General features: G+C 44.3%; 1 protein-coding gene across 4 annotated transcripts in view; it reads right to left on the bottom strand.

The window, feature by feature from the left end:
- cdh23 (cadherin-related 23) overlaps positions 1-23,551 on the bottom strand; it is a 226,763-nt gene that overhangs the window by 139,451 nt on the left and 63,761 nt on the right. The gene's annotated exons all lie outside the window — the stretch shown is intronic.

Here is a 23,551-nt window from a genome sequence, read left to right as displayed (position 1 = left end):
ACACCTACGCTAGCTCAAAGGCCAGATTCCGGTAGCCGTGCTGGCTACATCTAGGGAACTGGGCGTGTGATTATACAGCTCAGTCTGGCTCGCTTTTACTCGGCATCACTCGCACTCTGCAGCGTTCACGTTCCGATTCGTCTCCTCGAGCAGTCTCTCGCTCTCGTTTATTCCGCCGCTTTCTTTGTTCTCGTCTCACCACCTCCTCAGACTGAAAGAATTCAACTCTGATGACGCCGGACCGTTACACGGCGAGGAACGGAGATGCGAAAGAAGGAAGAACGTGGAAAATATACCGAAACGCGGCTAAAATCGACATTTCATTTCACGGGCTAAGCTAAACGGCGCCAGACTTAAACCCGGTCATAAATGCTTGTAATAACAAAAAAGTGATTAGATTTCATTGAAAAGAGGACAGAACATTACAATTCGTGGTATTTTTTCCCACCTATTTCAAAAACAGCCCTACATGAAGGATGTACAAATGTTTTGCGCATGAGCAGAGGAAACTATATACTATGCATTGAGCTCGTTTGGGTGTCATAATGCCACACCCATCTGCGTGATTTATACGGACATCCAACTAATCCAGATGGAGTTACAAGCATCCTCTGGCAAGACTACTAAGAGACAAGAAATCTTATCTCCATACCCCATTACTTCTCTGATTTTAAAAAGGCATATAGCGTATGCAAAATGAATAAATAAAATATATAAAAATACTACCCAGATGCAATTTTGTTCACTGGCATCTGCTTAAAAAACAAAACAAACAAACAAAAAAAAAACATTTAGATGTCAATGTAAAAGTCATCTGTCCTGCTGGTGAGGAGAAACCCTCTTTAAACAGTAAAACTTTTTAATACTGATATCCGCTGGTAAATTATTCCAAGAAATGATTGAGGCAGTACCATAAAGGTACCGTGTGAATTCCAAGTCTGAAGGTGTGTGTGTGTGTGTGAGATATGCACGAGCGCGTGAGCTCACTACACTCTCATTCATCTCCATCTATCAGCTGAGAAATGAGCTGCTTAATAATTCAACACGTTATCGAACGGGCAGACGCTCGATGTCCTTCAGTCCAACATCCTAAAAGAAACAGGAGGCGTGCGGATAAGCGTGCGCGGTGAACCGCGCGTACAGAGTTGACAGGAGAAAGAGATGTGTATCGAGAAGACACTTGTGCGAAGGAGCACAGAGAGAAGTGGGAACAGATATGGAAGAAGAGAGAGCGAGAAAAAGAAAGGAAGAAGGAAAGAAAGAAAGAGGGAAGGAAAGAGAAAGAAAAAGACTTCGCACGACAGTACTTTAACGCCGAGTTTTCCATTGGCTGCCGCTTCAGTCTTGAATGAGCACACGTCTAGGATACAACAGGGGGCGGGGCTAGGAATACTGCTCATTGCTGATTGGTTACATTCAGTCATATACACAGATAAATAATCAATCAATAAAGCGATGAATGAACGGATAGAAACAGAAAGAACGTTAACTAGTTAACTATTTTTTTTTTTTGTTTTATAAGTACATTGGATATAAAAAAAAAAATTTAAAAAAATGACGAACTACACAAATCTTAACAAATAGATACAAAAGATCTAGACACACCATCTAAACAGGATCGTTTGACCTGTTCTGTGGTTGGACAGGGATATTTCAGAGGCTCTATCAGAGGAACAACACTTTAATGTAAGTTTCTAAATGCAATATCTAGATCAATAACAATATATCTAGATCAATATCTGTATCAAAATCTAGATCTATATCAATATATATCTAGATCTATATCAACATCTAGATCAAAATCTGGATCTCCATCAATATCTATATCTAGATCAATATCTCGGTCAAAATCTAGATCAATATATATCTAGATCTATATCAACATCTAGATCAATATCTATCAAAATCTAGATCAAAATCTGGATCTCCATCAATATCTATATCTAGATCAATATCTCAGTCAAAATCTAGATCTATATCATTATATCAATATCTTGATCAATATCCATCAATATCAATTAAAAAATGAAATGGTCTGATAAGGTCCTGGTAATTTTCTTTCCATTTTACTTTTACCTTCACTCATTTTGTCATTATTTTTGATGAAATGCGAAAGCTGCTTGTCTGTAAGATTTTTCATCCATGATTGTGTCGTAGCTGGAAGCAGACGAGGGATGAGTGTTAATACGAGGCTTCTCCGAGGCTGGAGTTAACCATTCAGCTCATGACCATGTGCTTCCTGCTTTTGGATTATTATTGCTTATTTCACTTTCCTGTCCTCCCTCTATCCCTCAATCACTGTTGCTTTTAGTTTGAGAGGAACAGAGTGTGTGTGTGTGTGTGTGTGTGTGTGTGTGTGTGTGTGTGTGTGTGTGTGTGTGTTTTGAAGCGAAACGATACATCCCAGTCCTCCACTCTGCCCAGCCACTCACAGATTGGCCACAAAATACAGGGCCAAAGCTGTCTTTATGTTCATCACTCTCTTTACTGCCAGTGAAAAACAGCTGAGGATGACAACAGGACACATACACACACACACACACACACACACACACACACACACACACACACACACACACTCTCTCTCTCTATCTAGATGATGGCAGGTCGAAGAACCTGGTGAATGAGTTTGAGAGTCACTGAGCCACACCAAATGATCTCAAGCCATTGACCTCACACTCAAGAGACAAGGACAGAGTGTGTGTGTGTGTGTGTGTGTGTGTGTGTGTGTAGGTATACAAAATGTATCTGCAATGCATGTATTATGCTTATGTAACTCAACGAAAACATCACGTTATACCCTATATAGTGAGCATATGTAGTGAATAGAAAGCTGTTAGGAATTTGGCAATACAGGACTGACTGTGAATGAGTGAATAAATGAGAATGAATGAGTGAATGAACGAATTAATGAGTGAATGAACGAGTGAATGAACGAGTGAGTGAATTAATAAATGAGTGAATGAATGTGTGAGTGAATTAATAAATGAGTGAGTGAGTGAACACTCCTGCGAGAAGACAAGTTTAATTAAAACATTCGCACATTTGCATATTGAAGTTCATGATACAATGAAGATACTGCAATGTTGCTTTCCCCTGAACTGAAGAAGTGACATAATTAACACTACTGTCAATGTTCCCTCTGTCTGCTGAAGTAATTATAAACTCCAAATGATGAACTCATTCATATTCAAAAGTATGTGGAGCGATGTGACAGCCCTAACGTGCAGCTAAGCGTGTGGTAACATAAGAGTTCACTTCCAACTCCGTTTTCCTAACCAAAATTACAGCATTGCATTTAAGAGGAGGGCTGAGAGAGAGAGAGAGAGAGAGAGAGAGAGAGAGAGAGAGAGAGAGAGAGAGAGAGAGAGAGAGAGAGAGAGAGACAGACAGACAGAGAGGAGAAAGAAGAGAGCACGAGACCCTTAGAGAGAGAGGAACATGACTGAATCCTGTAAGAAAACACAAGGACACAGAGCAGCGCTACAGTGACTGCTCACTCCATTCTGGACTCTTTGACTCATTCATCCTTGTTTCCATGCTCGCTAATTCATCCTTCTTTCACAGTCCCCGAGGACAAGAGCCAGGGTCAGAGCCAATGACACACAGAGAGAGAGAGAGAGAGAGAGAGAGAGAGAGAGAGAGAGAGAGAGAGAGAGAGAGAGCTCTAGGGAAAGCTACAGAGACAAAGAGCTTGAGCTTTTTAGTTAAGAACAAAGCTATGAGTAAAGAAAATTCTGCTTAGTGAGACCGACAGAGAGAGAGAGAGAGAGAGAGAGAGAGAGAGAGAGAGAGAGAGAGAGGGAAGAGAAGAGGGTTTAAGCAATTTTGCTTTGGCCAAACTAAAGGAAGGGCAACAAGAGCATTAAAAGAGTGAAATAATAGAATAGAAGAGAATGAGATGATTTATTTATTTGGAATGTGGTGGATTTATATCGAGTGGAACTGAATGGAATGTAATTGAATAGAATGGAATGAAAACAACTGGAATAGAAGGTTAATAAATTTAGAGAGGGAGAAAAGAAGGGGAGAGAGAGAGAGAGGGAGAGAGAGAGAGAGAGAGAGAGAGAGAGAGAGAGAGAGAGAGAGAGAGAGAGGAACTCAGTGGAATGAAATGGAAAAAGTAAATAAAATGCAGATTGAACTGAATTTCTTTTCAGTAAACTGGCCAAGGTGAAGAAAAGGCTTTAAATCAAACAGTGAATAGAACAGAATTAGATCAAATGGAATGGAATTAAATGGAATGGAACCAAATAAGATGGAATTAAGATGAGTGAATCTAATGGAAACGAATGAAATTAATTAATGAATAAAAAGAACTGAAACAGAATAAAATGGATTTGAGGTCAATAAAAGGCAGATTACTGAATTTAATTTAATGGAAATGAACGGAATACAAGATTGAATCGCTGAACTGAGTGAATCGGGGGAGAGAGAGAGAGAGAGAGCGCGAGAGAGAGAGAGAGAGAGAGAGAGAGAGAGAGAGAGAGAAAGTGCGAGAGTTGCCTCTTTTCCTCGACACGATTTGATGGTTGTACTGTATAAATATGTAGATTACTCCATGTAGTTTAATTGATACAGTTGAGAGAACAACGTGAACATTTAAAGCAGCACAAAGCATTTTTCACCACAGCAAAGCCATATCAAAAGTTTACTTTGATTTATTTATTTATTTATTTATTTATTTTTAAGTTTTCTGAAGTGCTGAGCAGTGCCAAGTGCTTTTTTTTTTTTTATCACCTCAAAAACTCGCTCACAGCTTCTGGAGCGAATGAGAGCAACCATGATGGAGGGTTGTGTGCTGATGTTAAAACCATTAGTGAGAGAATATAAGGAGAGATACAGTACTGGATTTCATTCTCAGATAGTTCAGTGGCAATATTTTAAAAAAGGCCTCGTCTCTAGAATAAACAATTTCACAGGATTGGAGACAGCCGCTGCTGTTTGAGGCTGCAAAAGCACTTTCCTTCTATGTGAAAAGATAAAGTAGTATATCACCACGGTATCCCGATACACCGCCACGGCGTCCCGATACACCGCCACGGCGTCCCGATACACCGCCACAGCATCCCAATACACCAGCACAGTATTCCAATAAACCACCACAGCATCCCGATATACTGCCACAGCATCCCGATATACCGCCACGGCTTCCTGATACACCACCACGGCATCCCGATACACCACCACGGCATCCCGATACACCACCACAGCATCCTGATACACCACCACAGCATCCCGATACACCGCCACAGCATCCCGACACACAGCCACAGTACGCCGACACACCGCCATAGCATCCCGATACACCACCACAGTACCCCGACACACCGCCACAGCATCCCGATACACCGCCACAGCATCCCGATACACCACCACAGCATCCAGATACACCGCCACAGCATCCAGATACACCACCACAGCATCCCGATACACCACTACACTACTGCTCTGCAATTCAAATCACAGCTTTACAACATTAATACACTCACTCAGTCCAGGGGAAACTACAAGTTCACTGACATGGTGCAGGATATATTTATTTAACATGGGAAGGAGTCTCCAGTGTCGGTGCTTTTTACGGTCAGTAAATCTTCCACCATGAGAAAGTCTTCTCCGACTTTGTCCTCCTTACGCTTTCTCCTCTGTTTCTACCCTGACTTGAAACCTATAGAAAATCTGTGGGGTGAACTGAAGAGGAGAGCCCACCAGCGTGGACCTTGAAATGTGAAGGATCTGGAGAGATTCCGCACGGAGGAACGGTCTCGGATCCCTCGCCATGCATTCTCCAACCTCATCAGGCGTTATAGGAGAAGACTCAGAGCTGTTATCTATCTATAAGGGAGGTAGCACAAAGTATTGGCTAAAAGGGTGGCAATAATTTTTGCACACTTATGTTTAAGGATTTTTTTTAAATATACAAACCCGTGTTTGATTATTGTTTGATATCCATGAAAGCAGAGTATTTGGGGGAATTTTTTTTTAACAAAACATCAAAAGGTTAAACAATAAAGACAATTTTTCACAGCCTTCTTTGCTCATATTTACCAAGGGTGCCTTTTATTTATTTATTTATTTATTTATTTATTTATTAATTATCTAAAAAGCACAATGTGCTGCTTATTAATAAATTAAAAATCGTAATCGCCGGTAACTTGCTGTGGTATAAGGGAAATAAAACGGTTCAGGACGTGTTTTTAAAGGAAATAACCCACCACCCTATCGTTAGTAATGGGACACCGAGAATGATCGCAGACGGTTTCCTTTTCGCAACATTTAAATTCGGCGTAATTGGAGCAACATTATAAATTTGTCAGCACAGAAGAACAAAAGTTGTGTGTCACTTTCCCTTCTTCCTCCCCTCCATCACTATCGCTCATTCCGCCGAGTTCTCCCCTTCATCTCCGTAATAAGGTGAAATGTATTTTTAAATGCAAATGAAGGCAGGTTGATTATCATATAAAGGGGTGTCGCCTGAGGGGCCGCAACACTCTGACTTCATTTACTTATTTGATTCCGTTTTTCTCTGACTCTTTGTATAACTCTCGCTGTGTGGGTGGGGCCTTGTTTCATCCTACCATCAATCACTATGCTTACACAACCACTTCAAAAGGTTCATCTGATGTATACGAGAGCTTCGTGTGTGATGTCACGTCCTGGAGCACATTTAGCGACCGAGCGACCTTCAACCCTTTTGTGTTAACTTTACTGACACGTGACGGATGCGTCCTTCCATACGTTTTTTTGGAACCTTTTCGGGATGTATGCGCCATACTACCTTTCTTGTTTATTCGTTTGTTGGTTATGTACATTTGCGCAGTGAACATCGGGTGAGATTATATTATTAATCTGGGTTTATAAACCTGATTTACTATTAAAAGCAGCTTTAGTATTATTATGATTAATTCATTAAAACACATTTCCTCCTTGACATCATAAATAGGATGAATAAGCTCAGCAACAGCTGCTTCGAATGTTCGCACTAAGGAAAACTAGCATAACATTTTCAGTACCATCTTTGTTTTGATTTTTGTTGTTGTTTTTTTTTAAATCTATTTAATTTGTCACACATTACTTCTAGCTGAGGGGGAAAGCTGGAGAACTGCTTAGCGCCTAAGTGTCAGGAGAGAACAGGTGTAAAGCTTCAAAATGATTTTTTTTTTTTTCCCCCTCTCATTAAACATTATGAAACAACTGTTGCTTGTATTAAAGCCTGAAACAGAAACAATAGCACGCATTAATCCGGGATCAGCATGTATTTGCACAGTATTTAACTTATAAAAACGTATGTAAATACATTCCAAACGTAAACCGCTTTACTACTACTACCCTTGTGGTTTTCTTTTTCTTATGGACGGCAAGAACATAATCAGTTTCTAAGGAAGGACAACACGTGTGTAAGAGTGTAACATGCGACGTGAACAACTCTATAGTTCTAGCATGACGTACCGTATGGAGCTCAGTTACGTTAGAAATCCACGAGAATAAGTACAGTGATCAGTCTTATTTTCACGTTAAATATATATCTGTACTGGAATTGATTTTACAGTTAAAAGAGGCTACGGTTAAGGCTCTGGGTTACCGATCGGAAGGTCGGGGGTTCAAGCCCCAGCGCTGCCAAGCTACCACTGTTGGGCCCTTGAGCAAGGCACTTAACCCTCTCTGCTCCAGGGGGCGCTGTATCAGTGCTGACCCTGCGCTCTGACCCTAACTTCCTGACATGCGGGGATACGCGAAGCAAGGAATTTCACTGTGCTGTAATGTATACGTGATTAATAAAGACTCATCATTATTCATTATTGTAATGGGTTTAAATTTTTTTTTTAAAAAAACATGGCATGAGCTATAGCTCCAGTTCTAGCATCTCATAAACCTGGGATTTTCACACGTTTGAAAAGTTTACCGAAAAACACATCCATCCAATCATCAGAGATACACTGACTGGAAAAACAAGAGAACGGAGCGAAACAAGCAAACAAATCCCAGAATGCACTTATCAGACTCCAAAAACGTTAGCAGGTCCCAAAGATGTTCAGAAGGGACAGGAAAATGGACTGTTGATGAGATACTTGGTTAGACGAATACAAAGTCCTGGTTTGAGTGTTGAATGGCTTCTTTTCTGGAACAAACGCCATTCTGTATTAACAGACCGTACAGCACATCTAAACATCACAGGTTCCCACAGTTCTGGTTCTGGTCCACCTGTCCTCATGTACCATAAACCTGCAATCAGCTGCAGTACCAATCAAAAGTTTGGGCACACTAGTTTGTAGGGTTGTTTTTTTGTTTTTTTTAAATGATCCAAATGTGTTTTTTTTTAATGTTTATTTTAAATAAATAAATAAATAAAAGCTCAGCCAACAGGAGCTCAGCATGTGGGAACTTCTTCCAGACTGTCGGAAACGCAGCTGGTCTCATCACGAAGCTCCTGAGAAATAAATGCCAAGAGTGTGGCAAAGCTGTTGCCATGGCTGCTATAAACAGGTAACGCTTTTGAAATTGTATTTAAGATATTTTCAAACCGAGGAAATAAAGAGAAGTCGGATATTTCCGTCCGTTGTTATACAGGAAATAGATAGATAGATAAATAAATGAATGAATAAATAAATGGGTGCTTGGTGTGATCGTATACCTTTAAATCCGTGCCATTTACTTCTTTGGGGGAGAAAAAAAAATAAAAATAAAAAAGGTTTGGGAATGTAAAGCCTGGTCTTTTCTTCTGACGCGCTAGTGACCTGGAGGAAGCGCAATATTTCACAGTATAATTTTAAGGCCTTTAAGGTGAGTCTAATCTATGAAATACTAAGCAGAGTCATTTAAAGCTTAAAAAATAAATAAATAAAAAAGTATATTTACAAATGGCACTGAAAATCATAAAAAAAAAAAAAAAAAGAAGAAAGTACAGAATTATAATGCTTTTGATCTATAGTTTGTTTTTGTTTACTCTTATTTTCACCTCGTGCTTTTCCCCCACGCAGTGAACACCGCGACTCCGGTCTCGTCGTGCCGAGGATTCCGGGCCGACTACCGTTTAGTGATCATGTGCGGCCGTGTGTAATTTAATACTGCACGTACAGTATGTACACATGACTAAGTCCGTGCTCATCTGTCTCACACACACACACACGCATGCACAACACAACAGAGTAGATACACTCTGTGATTTTAAACGCCATCCTGATGTTCCAGTCCTGCATGAGAAACAGTGTGTGAGAGGTGTTTGGATGTATTTCTCTAGTGATTGCATTCCACGCCTGTTATCTGACAAAACCGAAGATGAATGGTGTGGTGTGTGTGTGAGAGAGAGGAGACAGAAAGGAGAGAGAGAGGGAGAGAGGTAGAGAGAGAGAGAGAAAGTAGAGAGAGAGAGAGAGAGAGAGAGAGAGAGAGGAGAAAGAGGGGAGAGAGTAGAGAGAGGGGAGAGAGAGGGGAGAGAGTAGAGAGAGAGAGGGGAGAGTAGAGAGAGGGGAGAGAGTAGAGAGAGAGAGGGGAGAGAGTAGAGAGAGAGAGGGGAGAGTAGAGAGAGGGGAGAGAGTAGAGAGAGGAGAGAGAGTAGAGAGAGGAGAGAGAGAGAGAGAGAAAGAAAGAGGGGAGAGAGTAGAGAGAGGGGAGAGAGTAGAGAGAGGGGAGAGAGAGAGAGAAAGAGGGGAGAGAGTAGAGAGAGGGGAGAGAATAGAGAGAGGGGAGAGAGTAGAGAGAGGAGAGAGAGTAGAGAGAGGGGAGAGAATAGAGAGAGGGGAGAGAGTAGAGAGAGGAGAGAGAGTAGAGAGAGAGAGTAGAGAGAGGGGAGAGAGTAGAGAGAGGGGAGAGAGTAGAGAGAGGGGAGAGAGGGGAGAGAGGGGGGAGAGAGTAGAGAGAGAGAGAAAGAGGGGAGAGAGTAGAGAGAGGGGAGAGAATAGAGAGAGGGGAGAGAATAGAGAGAGGGGAGAGAGTAGAGAGAGGGGAGAGAGTAGAGAGAGAGAGGGGAGAGAGTAGAGAGAGAGAGGGGAGAGAGTAGAGAGAGAGAGAGAGAGAGAGAGAGAGAGGGGAGAGAGTAGAGAGAGAGGAGAGAGAGAGAGGAGAGGGGGAGAGAGAGAGAGAGAGAGGAGAGGGGGAGAGAGAGAGAGAGAGAGGAGAGAGAGAGAGAGAGAGAGGAGAGAGAGAGAGAGAGGAGAGAGAGAGAGAGAGGAGAGAGAGTCTGTTGAATTTCCTACAGCATGGTAAGTGAAAGTTTACAGCTGCAACACGAGACACAGCGGAGACGCACCGAACGCCAGACAGACGAACAAAAAAAAAAAATAAATAAAAAAAAAAATAAAAATAAAAAAAAATAAAAAAGAGAGAGAGAGAGAAAAAAAAAAGGTTCGGTCAGATACAATCTAGTAACTCAGAACGTAGAAGAATTCCCCGATTGATATACGAGAAGTTTTGATTGGTTACTGGTTGACCCCAGGGGCAGGTGAGCAGCCGAAACCCAATAAACTCGCTCCTGCTCGTTACGATCCTTCCCAACTGTACCTGAGATTGGGTCGGTGAGAGCAGCACTGATCGTCGAGGAGATAAAGTCCATGTCCAATTTCTGATACAGATAAATCACAGACACATTTCCCCGACATCCTATAACCTCGAAACCTCTCGATATGATTCGTTCCCCCCTTCCATCTCTCTTCACGCTCAGCTCACATGTAGATCTAACGTCAGAACACCATCCCTCCGTCCGTCCGTCTAGGTTTATATCGCCTCCGTCTCTCCTTCCTCTTTCCGCATCTCCGTCTCCTCTCTCTTTCTTTCCCTCTCATATCATCTCAGCCCTTCACTTTCCGTCTCCCTCTTTCTATTTCCCGCCTCTCTCATTGCATTCGCACTTCTCTTCCTTCCTCCCTCTCTCGTCTCGGCCTCTCCTTTCGTCTTTACACGTTCTCCATCAACCCTTCTCTCTACTGACGGCTCCGTACAGGGGTTCTGTACACGGCACACGCCGTCATCTCAGCTTGATCACGCAACTCCACAGACGTTCCACAGGGTGACCTCGCACCTCAGCGTGGACCGGGGGGAGGATAAAAGCGGAAAGAATAATAAATAAATAAAAGTTACAGAGACAGATCTGTTCAAGTTCCCTGCTCCAGCATACCACACATGCAGAACACACACACACACACACACACACACACCCTCTTTACACAGAGTGTTTTCAGTGTTTCATCGGTTGAGACGACCCCTGAAACACAGCCGACTCACGTTGTTCGAACGGATTCGGTTTCTCTCTTTTTGAACACCAAAAACGGCTCTCCATCTCTCATTCTTTCTATCGTATAGTTCCTCTTCCCTGCTGTTCTCATCCCTCCATTCTCTCCAGGGAAAGAGCGGGGGGAGAAGAGGGAAAAGAAGGATATGGAGCAGGGCTCAATTATACATCAAAGTGGGTTATGAAAAAATGAACGTTGGTGTAGAGGAACATGGAGTATAGGGAGGAGAACACCGAGTATAGCCCGTGAACGTGTGCTGTGTATTTACTGAAGCGGACCGAAAGCATTCCAAACGATATTCGAGCGTTTAAACAACCGCTCGTGTGTGAAAACTCGACAATATCCCATTAAGGAATCTCGATTAACGTTTACAGGGACTGAAACATGCCAAGATTTGATGATGACTCACCGTTTACACTTTTTAAACAGAACAGAAAGGGGCATTTCATGGCTCCTGTATAATCACGCCTCCCAATTCCGTCACGGACACGTCCCAGTTGTACTATGGGCGCATCCCGATTCCATCACGACACGCATCCCGATTGTATCATGAACGCATCGTTATCATCTCATGGTCACAGCGCAATATCATGTCATCTAGAATAGTCCAGGTCTAGCACGGGCACTCCGATTCCACCACGGACAGGTTTCAGTTCCAGGAACGCTCCAATACGATCACACATGTTCCGTTGCTAACATGTGCATCCCTCAATTCTACCATTTTCCCCACTGTAACATAACAATTCTACTTTGATCATATCCCAGTTTAACCACCGACACATTACAGTCCTATACAGCCAATATTTAGCTGTACCATAGACACCTCCAGACTCTCACATCCCAATTCCATCACAGTCACGTCCCAAATACATCATGGTCATGTCCCGTTTACAGCATGGAAGCAACCCAGTTTCACCATGGACACATCCTAATACCACCATGGTCATGCCCCAACTTCATCATGGACTCATCCAGTCAACTCATCCATCAACTCCACCATTCAGTCCGCTAGGTTTTATTCTATTGGCCTGATCCTGAAAATGCAACGAAATGGATGCATTTCAAATGAGGGGTAATTAAAATGAAGGCATGCTGGGGGCAGAACAGGGCGAGACAGAGCTTTGGTACGTCATAGGCACGTCCTGATTCTACCATGCACGTGAACCAGTTCAACCACTGACTGGTCTTAATTCAACCCAGAGCACGTGCCTATTCTAGCATGGACATGTCCCGATTCTACCCGCGAATGGGTCCTTCCGTATTTTACACCTGACGGGTCTCGATCCTGCCCCAGCCGAAGCTCTATTTTCTACCCCAAGCACGTGGTTATCCAACCATGGGAAGGATTCAATTCTAAACCAGGCATGTCCCTATTGAACCATGCACAGGTCGCACCAGGGACATGTCCTAACAGGGTTATATCCTGATGCTACGAAGTCAACGGTCATCTCCATCCCTTGCGTTTCCTTAGTCGATCATGTCTCTATCCCAGACTTGTTGCCTTTTTTACCCTCGACATGTCCTTGTTAAACCATGGACAGGTCGAGATTCTACCAAGCCATATCCCTATTCAAATATGGACAGGTCGAGATTCTACCAGGGGCATTTTCTGGTTTTACCCCATGCACCTCCAGATTATTGCCCATGGACAGGTTTACCAGTTCCACCAAGAACATGTCCTGATTCTACCAGGAGCATGTCCTGATTCTATCCCTTGCATGTCCATAATTAACCATGCATAAGTCCAGACTCTACAAGACGCATGCCCTTATTTTACTACGGGCTTTGCTGAATTGACCAAAATCATGCACCTTTTCTATCGTGTTCATAGGCATTTCCTGATTCCTGTAAGTAAAGAGAAAAATAAGTGGTCTGCTGTCTTGGTTCAGTTGTCAGTACACAATAAGATGTTTGTTTATATATATCTCAACCTGGCCAGTGAGCTTCTACAGAGGATCTTTCAATAGTCTGGGGACAGCTGATGGCGTTAAATGCGGGAAACAGCGGCAAAGCGGATATATCTAAAACGAGGGGTATTTAAAGCGAAGGCATGCTGGCAGCAGAACAGCCATGTCCCTGAGAAGTAACGGAGAGCGTCAGATAAGAGGGGGAGACGGGGCGGAAGCCAGAGAGATGGAGGAAGTGAGGAGGACTCTCTTTGTTGTGTGTGTCATTTCATTTTGCTCCCTCCCTTTCTGTGACTTTGCTCTGTTGCACCTTTCTCTTCAGTGCATCTCTCGCACACGCTTCTCTTGCGCTGTGGGAGAACCAAAGCAAAATTCAGACAAATTGGGGAATAAAGCATAAAGCTCTATAAGGGCTAATCAAGACCTGGTCTGTAGAGTGAAAAGTGTTGGCCCCTTATGTCCTTAAGCCTAAAAACCATTGCACAACAAAGTCAAGCTGATTCCATGCACATGGAGAATTTAACCAGTCACTAGTACTGAATTCCTGTTGGTATAAACGTACATATTGGTAGCTGAGGAAAGAAAAGGAAGCAGGAAGCACGAAAGAGAAAGAGCGAGAGGGGTAAGTATGGGAAGGAGGAAGGGCTGATGCCATGAACTCGAAACCGAGAAAAGGAACGACAGGTTGAATAATTCAAAGTGTGTGGGAGTGGGAGAATCAAACTTTAATGGCTTTTGGGAACACACCTTGTTCCTCGAACCGCCACAACCATATGCACACACACACACTCCATATCTATCGCGCTCACACACTCGCTCCGACAGTATACAGCCACTTACACGTACTGAGCTTCTCCTGACAGGTGAGTTTACGGAGTGCGAAGATGTGAACGCAAATCAGAGGTGCTCTTCATGCTCAAGCGCTTAAAGGAAATGAGAGAGAAAGAGAATGAGAGAGAGAGAGAGAACTCGGAGGAAGACAAAGCCTCCCAGAAAAAAATAAATAAATTAAATTCGGACTTAGCGTGTAGTAGACCAAAAGTGACCTAATCGCGTCCATACGTCAAGCTTTGCGGCATTTGGACTATAAAACTCATCATCGTTAAGTAATACTCGCATAAAAGCATACAGAGTTGCCTTCGTTAAATAGATCGGCCAAATTATAAAAAGACCGTGGATTTACAATAAAGTCCCCAAATTCTTGGTCCAGGTGACGTGAAGAACTAGCGATCCGACTTTATAATGGCATTTGTGAACCCCCCGAGTGCTCAAAGCACAATTTTAATCAGCTTTTAATTAGTATTATAACTATACCATTACCTCTGTGCTGAAAGTTACATCAAGGTCCGAGTACTAATAGCTAGACCGCTATCGTAATACTTGCCAAACGACATTCAAGAGACTTTCCATGAGCAAACCGACTCGATGGCGAGGAACTCTTTCGTTTCCCGATTCCCGCTCGCCTTAGCCTTTCGTGGTGCTTTTACTTCCGTTAACGGGCGCGTACCGCCGATGAACGGTTTCCTTCTGCCGCATTGCGCTACGTGAAAAATGATGTTATATTCATGCGCTGTCGTGAAGTATAAAGGGGAGAGAGTGTTAGCTCACGGGGAGTCGGTGCAATCAGGAAACGTGGAGGAGTGTGAGAGATAAAGTCGCACGTCACAATGAGTTCCGCGGTAATAGTATTTTTAAACTGAAATGACGCACCGTCACCTGTCTTGAGAGGTAAACACAGTAGACAGCGCGCCCTTTGTGAAGATCGCATTCCTACTCGAACACCTCGTATACCGATAATAGCGTTAAACGTATATTGTCCAGTCTTGTTGGGCGAACATACACTAAGTATATCGAAGAATGGTTTTGGACTTCAATTCCACACGGACGTGGTCGCTGGGACTACGGTTGCGGCGATGGCCTCGGGACTGCAATTACCACGTGCGCTTTTGCACTCGGGTCTCCTTTAGTGAACGGTGGACTAGTTCAACAAACGGACTTCACGTCGAAACCGTAACGACCTTTCTTTGACTCTCGCACTATCCGTCGTCACCCAGGTGAGAACGGGTTCCCTTCTGAATCTGGTTCCTCTCAAGGTTTCTTCCTCATTACCTCACCACCGGCTCACTCAGTAGGGATAAATTCCCACACTTAAAATCTCTATCCTGCGTTTATATATTTCGATAAAGCTGCTTTGAGACAATGTCCGTTGTTGAACGCGCTATACGAATAACATGGAACCGAACTCGATACGAACGGGGATTTGGAATGAACGATATTTAAAGTTTACAGCAAAATTCATGAGCTGCCTATACAAAGTTGATCTTTAAAATAAATAAATAAATAAATCAATCCATCCACCAGAGGGGGTTGTTCTGGGGGATGGAGGTATGATTTAGGAGCATGACCCTCAGGACTTACTGGAGATGCGTTTTTAGGAGCCCCCATTGAAGCATGCATACCGTATCTGACCATACACCTCTGACATGCATTCGATATCCATTCACGCCGTGAATGAGTCTTTACATGCACACACCTCAGACGTGCAGTCCACATGGCGCACACTTTTTGCTTACTGCGGTCAGCTATGATTAAAATACACACCAACACCAACCCTGCTCACAGTAATATAGTGATTTGTTTCACTAAATTCAAATATACAACACAATTAATCTCATCTACATTTACGCCAGCAGTAAACATCCATTTGTAATAGAAATCCGACCTTTCCAGAATAGCGTTAAATGTCCATCCAACACTACTTTTCTTGAAGAGGAGTGAGGAGACGTCATGCTGAACAGAATTTCGAGAGACCTCGTACTGATCCAGATCGCTCTGGCTGCCGAAGCAACAAATCAAACATCAGAGTCGCACCACACACACACACACACACACACACACACACACACACAGAGCGCTCCGTCCAAGCATGAACCCACAGGGACAGAGATTCAGATCCTCACAAACTCTATAGAAATAAAAAAAAAAAGGAAAAAAAAGAAAGATGTCTAGTAGTGATAAGCCAAAGTCACTATTGGACAGTATAAATGTGAAAACCTTTCACCGAGGACTTTGACGGCTATAAATGATGATTATTATTATTGTTATGGAACGCAACACTCTGCCCTTTACCTTTTTTGTTATTTACCTTATATGATGTATTTCTTGAACTCGAACTCTTGAACTACGGCCTAGACGTCAAACAAACTCTGTACCACGGTTCGGGGTTCGATTCCCGCCACTGCCATGTGTGCACGAGTTTGCACGTTCTCCCCGTGCCCCGGGGGTTTACTCCGGGTACTCCGGTTTCCTCCGCCGGTCCAAAGACATGCACTGTAGGCTGACTGGCATTTCTAAATTACCCTTAGTGTATGAACGTGTGTGTGATTACCCCTACAATGGGTTGGCACCCCATCCAGAGCGTCCCCCGCCTTGTGTCACTGGGATAGGCTCGAGTCTCCCCGGGACCCTGTGTAGTATAACCAGTAAGTAAAAACAGATCGATGGGCATGAAACCTATGATCTAAACCCTGTGAAATGCACGTAACCCTATGCTATTCGTCTCATCCCGTTTCCTCTACTTCCTACTCAATGAACCCTGTCTACCATGTACCCTATACCCTGACCTCCATGCTCTAACACCCCTATCCACGTACGCCCAAACCCTCCGGATTTAACCCGGTAACACGTTCATCGGCTCCAGCGCAGAACAGCCGTCCAAAAACACGTACCCTCCAAACACACACGACTAAAGAGAAAAAGTAAACAGATAAGCCAAAAGTTCGCTTATCTATCTCTGTTGGCCTGCTCGCCTCTCCGTTTGCCAATACTTTTCAATCCATTTATATAGAGCATTACAGCAGTCGAATAAGCACCGGCTTCACCTTATCAAATTTCGATCACCTCCGCCTTATCCGACAGACACCGCTATTCAAATACGCGTCTACCGAACAGACGAACGACGCCGCGCACTGGCGTCGGCGCCGTACAAGAGCGAGTGTGTGAATTTTAATTCTTCAGGACGAGGGTTGAGGGGAGGATTTGGAGAGATTTATTTTGGAGCCACGTAATCAGTAGGAGATCATTAGACAGGGAGAGACAGCTGCATGCCATAACTGCAAAAAAGGAAAAAAGAAAACGAGACAACAGTAAAAATAAATAAATAAATAAATAAATAATCAGAATTGTAAAAGTAGTAGCATGATGTCACGAACGTCGTGGTTTAAAAGCTGTCCGAGATAGCACGGCCACCGATACGCGCTCGTAGACGGCTGGTGGGAGGGAGGGAGGGAGGGAGAGCAAACGAGCTGACCCGAAACAAAACGTGGACGGCGTGTCGTGCAAACGCACCCCGTTAGCCTCGACTCCCAGACAGCACGACGTCTGGAAACAAAAACGACCGCCACGGGCACTCAAAGCTTATGAGTACGGGATGCGCTCATTGAAACGCCTTCTCCGCAATGCCAAAGTCACTCACGTTCTTGGTTTTACGCAAGCAGCGCTCACGATCCCATGCATTTACACAGATTTAAAGAGATATTGCCAGGCAAAACATTTCTGAACATTGTACACGTCAGCAAGTTTGCTTTAAGCGTCAAGAACTGGGCGCGTTTTATAGAAGTCAAAAGTGTTTGGGACTCTCGGATCTAATCTAGATCTAATCGGACGGTGTCGGATATCCGTCCGTCGAGAAACACCAGCACTGAATGAGTCTTATCTATTGGCTTAAAAAAAGCTATTAAATTCAGTATCTTATAGCATGGCATGCTTAAATACACACACTTTGATGGCGTACGTGTATCATGTTTTTATTCCTCTTTATTCCTCGACAATCTGGCAACGCTTCCATTTTTAATTCGTTTAAAGGACGTCCGGTTTTTATTCATTTATAGTTACAATTTCGTCTTCCGTGAAGAAGTTCGCTCCTGCTATCGCTCACGTTGCAGCGGCTGTGAACAGTCGCTCCCCGTCTAGCCCCGCTTCCTTCTCCCTCGCAGCTCGCCACGTTAAAGCGTGTCAAGTCCTCCGCTTTTTCACTTACATGTTGGACTTGTTTGTGGCAGGAAACTCTGGGCTTTTACCTCTGGCTGTTACAAAAGGGCTGACACTGGAGACTCACGACGAAAAAAAATGCTAAATAAACATCGCCTTTCAGAAAGTAAACAAAGCAATGAAGAAAAAAAAAAATTCTAAATGTTCTGCGTTTATTGTTAGGATTAATTATGAAGTTTAATACATTTAAAATAATAATAAGAAGAAGAATTTGCCCTGCAGTGTGTAGCATTACCGCAAAGCAAGTGAAGTTTAAGTAAATGAAAAGAAATAACGGTCTGAGATTGGCATATGGCCGTTCAGTGGAAATAATAGTCCAAGTTAACGAGATGCATTCGCACTGAAATGTACTACTGTGCTGCTATTAACGTCCATCAGTGGGTAGAGGGTTAGAAACACATCTGCTGCTCCACACGCACAAAAAGTAAGTTACTAATACTGATACGCTGTTGTGTGTGTGTGTGTGTGTGTGTGTGTGTGTGTGTGTGTGTGTCTGCTGCAGCACGGCCTTTTTTCTCTTTCTAACACACACACTCCAAATGACTAATCAGCTTCATTCGTCACGTCCTCCCGTCCACCCAGTCACGTCCTCCCGTCCACCATCGTCACATCCTCCAGTCACGTCCCTGTCTCGTCTGCCCCGTCACGTCCTCCCGTCCACCATCGTCACATCCTCCAGTCACGTGCCTGTCTCGTCTGCCCCGTCACGTCCTCCCCTCTGCCCCCGTCGTCACGTCCTAACGTTCCCCGTCGTCACGTCCTCCCCTCTGCCCCCGTCGTCACGTCCTCCCCTCTGCCTCCGTCGTCACGTCCTCCCCTCTGCCTCCGTCGTCACGTCCTCCCCTCTGCCTCCGTCGTCACGTCCTCCCGTTCCCCGTCGTCACGTCCTCCCCTCTGCCTCCGTCGTCACGTCCTCCCCTCTGCCTCCGTCGTCACGTCCTCCCGTTCCCCGTCGTCACGTCCTCCCCTCTGCCTCCGTCGTCACGTCCTCCCGTTCCCCGTCGTCACGTCCTCCCCTCTGCCTCCGTCGTCACGTCCTCCCGTTCCCCGTCGTCACGTCCTCCCCTCTGCCTCCGTCGTCACGTCCTCCCCTCTGCCTCCGTCGTCACGTCCTCCCGTTCCCCGTCGTCACGTCCTCCCCTCTGCCTCCGTCGTCATGTCCTCCCGTTCCCCGTCGTCACGTCCTCCCCTCTGCCTCCGTCGTCACGTCCTCCCCTCTGCCTCCGTCGTCACGTCCTCCCGTTCCCCGTCGTCACGTCCTCCCCTCTGCCTCCGTCGTCACGTCCTCCCCTCTGCCTCCGTCGTCACGTCCTCCCGTTCCCCGTCGTCACGTCCTCCCCTCTGCCTCCGTCGTCACGTCCTCCCGTTCCCCATCATCACGTCCTCCCCTCCGCCCCCGTCACGTCCTCCCGTTCGCCGTCTCCACATTCTCCCATTCGCCTTCATCACGTTCTCCCGTTCGCTTGTAAAAACATACCGACAGTTTACTACGCACCGTTCATCTTCTCACCTCCGATCACACCATGCTTAGTATATTCATCGCTACAGTGACCTTTCTTTGAACAGGAAACACTCTCTCTCTCTCCCCCCTTTTCTCCCTCTTCCCCCTCTCTCTCTCTCTTCCACCAAAAATGAGAATGAAAGAAAGCGAGAGGGATATAAATTTCCCCGGCTCGTTCAAGCTGTCGGACACGATGCTAGCCACCTGCTTCCCTAATGTAAAATGCCTCCCAGATTTTTACGGCCTCACAAATTAAACACGGAATCACAGGACCATACACCTCGCGTTCCTGCCTCGCTCGCTATTCAACAACCAATTACCAGATCGAATCTACACCCCACTCGCACCCCCTCCGTACTCGCCATCACGCCGTGTGGTCCGGGTTCGGTGTCGCCATCTTCAGTTCATCGCTCTTTTTGACATTTTCACCAGGTTTATAAAACAATACCCATCTTTTGCTTGACGAGTCTGTTTGTGAAATCCTCCATCCGAATCGTCTTCACACTCCACCGACTTCATCCAGTCACTACTTCAGAACCTTACACTAAACTATCACTGCATTCAAATGGTAATGTGCGTCTCCTCACACCGCTGTTGTATCTTAATAACCAAAAAGCTTGTATTGACTCAGACAGGATTGTCCTCTCTGCAGTATTGTGTGTTATTGTTCCTGTTGTTTGCAGTAATAGTGTTTTTTTCCACCGATACTGATAAACGCTTATGCATTTTGGTTTTAAAAAAAAAAACAAAAGCAAACAAACCCGTGACTTAATCAAATTTCTTCGTTTTTTTCCCTAACAATTATTGAATTTGCTTCCAGCAGATGTCAATCAATTGCTACTTTTTTCCATCACATCAGCTCTGTTTTATATTATCGTGCTCGTTTCTATAGTAACGATTAACGCGCCGACTTGTATGTTGCATGCTTCACGCGGTTAATTATTCGTATGATGAAACCTTTACGTGTACGTAGCATTTACGGAAGGAGTCTCCGGTACGCGGTGTCGATACAACGCTTCGGGACGTGTTGTTAAAGGAAACCGATCGACTTCGCTAAACTAAGACCCTCCAAAGTGTAAAACGGCCACGTATATACACGCGGAAGTCCGCTATTGCGCCGGACAGACAAAACCCAGTCCTGTGTCGCTTTCCCCCCCGTCTGTTTGCTGAAGAGTGAGCGTGCCACGTCATTTGAGTGATGGGTTGATGGAGCGACGTGGTGTGTTCTTTCCGACTGTGTGGGGTCGCGGGGGGGTCGCGGGGGGTAATGAGGCCATAAAAATGCAGGGAGAGTGAAAGTGGAGCGCAGCAGGGGTGTGTGTGGACAGAGGGGCAGAACTGAGCAAACAAAAACACAAAAAAACAAGACTGGAATAAAAAATTTTTAAAAAATGACGTTCATGACGTTCCTCTCGATCTGGATGAGCCACCTGGATTTTAAAAACATTTTAAGAATTAAAAATGACCTGCATCACTCTGCATGAATGGGGTTTTGTGCTACACCATTAATTCGGGGTTAAGTCATTTAGATTAGCAGGAAACAATCGCACGCTCTCACAAGCTCACTCATTTCCTCTGACGAGTCTTCCATCATCAAACAACCATTCGGCTTCAACTATTTTGCCATTTTGCCTAAAAAACTAAGGCACAGGTGTTAACGGGACGTGAACTGAATGATAGACTTCTACTGTACACACACATATACACACACATATACATACATACATATACACACACACGTATGCCAGCTGTCTATGCTATAGAAAGAGGCATTTATCCGTGTGATCTTAAGGGTGTGTGTGTGTGTGTGTGTGTGTTTACTTGATCTTCAATTAGAAGAACATATGAACGGTTTGTACACGGAGTGCTCCGTATTGACGGAATATCATCGAGCTTCCCACCTCCTCCATCGTCTTCCATCACGGGAGAGCTTAATCATAACGTCAGAGGGCGCAGACTGAGTTGAATACATCTCTTTCCTTCTCTCCGTCCTCTTTATTTAGTCATTGTGACAAAAGCAAAAAATAATAAAATAAAAAATGCCTGAAGCTTTGAAGATTTGAGTGTGTGTGTGTGTGTGTGTGTGTGTGCATAAGAGACTGCCAAACGGAGTGAGTGTGATACAGAGAGGGAGAGACACTTCACACCCTGTTTGAAGTTCCCTGCTTTACTCGTATCACGGATTAGATGAACAAAAGAGCGAGAGAGAGAGAAAAAGAAAGAAAGAAAGAAAGAGAGAAAGACTACAGGGGAAAGGTGACGAGTGAGGGGAGAAGACAGTCAAACGGAGGAAGAGAGACACTCAGCAGGAATCCAGGCAGGAGCTGTGACTCAGGCATGACTACTAAGATGCACAAACCTGAGAAAAATCTCTGACAAAGGCAAAAAATAATACTGAATAAATGATAAAAAAAGCGAGAAGCGTCCTTTTAAGACCTCGGTGATGCAAAGCAACAAAGGACGTTGAACTTGTTTTGATGTTTGATTGTGTGCATTCTTATTAGTTCCTGCATTCTCATGTACTTGCTCGATATGATATCAGTCCACAGGATTAGGTGTTTTTTTTTTCTTTCTTTCTGGAATCGTCTTCCGCAGCGACGTTTGTTAATAAACGAGAGCTTTTGGCTGTACTCGTCACGTGATGCACAACTCCGCGGCAATTTTGGAAGATCGATCGTTTCCGCCGTCGCTAAATCTTGGAGTCGCTGTGATATTTCACTATAAATTCAGCTCCAATACTGATGCCCTGCAATGCACTGGCACCCCATCCTGGGGGTATCCCTGCCTGGTGCCTAGTGATCCCGGGATAGGCTCCTAACCGGTCAAAAGCAGTCAATAAAAACAAAGGCACAGACAAAAACAAACAAACGGACGGACGACGGGTCATTACGGCAGAGCATTTCTAGGCCATTCACATTATTACATTGCTTACATTGTGCACACTCAGTGCAGGACATTAGTAGCAAAAGTAAGACGCGTCATTATGAGTGTAAAGCTTAAACAACCCCAACCCCCGCCGCCCCCACCAACAGGAACAGCCAAAGTTGTTTTTAATGGTTTTAGTGGAATGCTTCGTTCCAAGAGAACCAATTACCTTTAAGAGCACGTTTGAGTTTCTAAATGCACCAGCAGTTCGTCTATTAATTCTGTCCATGTTGAGACCTGATAAAGAACAGCTTGCTTGTAAAGCTTAGAATTCACCTCTATGGGACATTCTAGCACACCGTTGCGTTCTCTCGAAAAAACCTGAAGCTAAAATGCGCAGATCTGGCAGAAACGCCAAAATGGTAAGACGACTCGCTGTCCCAGTGCGTCACGTAATCTGAAAACGGAGATGTTTTTATTCCCTACCTTATAGTATAATCAAGTGTAGTTTAAGTGGCTAGCGTTTTTACTAAGAGCTATAAAAAACACCCCACTTGCCATTACTGGGCTTATATACGCACAGCGAAATCGCTTCACTCGAGAGGCCAGTCTGAAGGATTTTGAAGGAAGGAAGAGAAAAAAAAACAAAAAAAAAAACAATTTAAAAGACAGCTAGAAACCAGCCACTGGCATTTTGTTAAGCTGCAGGTAAGAGCAGTCTCCATTAATCCCAAGCCAACAAGATGGCATTAGAATGAAGTCCGGCTTCAATCACGACGACAAACGCAATCGATGTCTGAGCGCACGGCCTCGCGCTTTCCACCAGAAATCTATAAATGTTTGAGAAACTTTCAGACTCCATCTGACCCGATAATTACGGAAGGTGGTGCGGTGACTAGGTCGTCAAATAACTCTCGGTGTAGGAATACGGCGTCACACTCGCTATCAGGATACGTACAGAACGTTAAACATAGGCTACAATTTATATTTCCATCTTTCATTTA

The sequence above is a fragment of the Ictalurus punctatus genome, chromosome 3, assembly GCF_001660625.3.
Source record: "Ictalurus punctatus breed USDA103 chromosome 3, Coco_2.0, whole genome shotgun sequence".
Lineage (NCBI taxonomy): Eukaryota > Metazoa > Chordata > Actinopteri > Siluriformes > Ictaluridae > Ictalurus > Ictalurus punctatus.
Note: the sequence above shows the minus strand (reverse complement) of the source record. Positions and strands in the feature narration are given on the sequence as shown.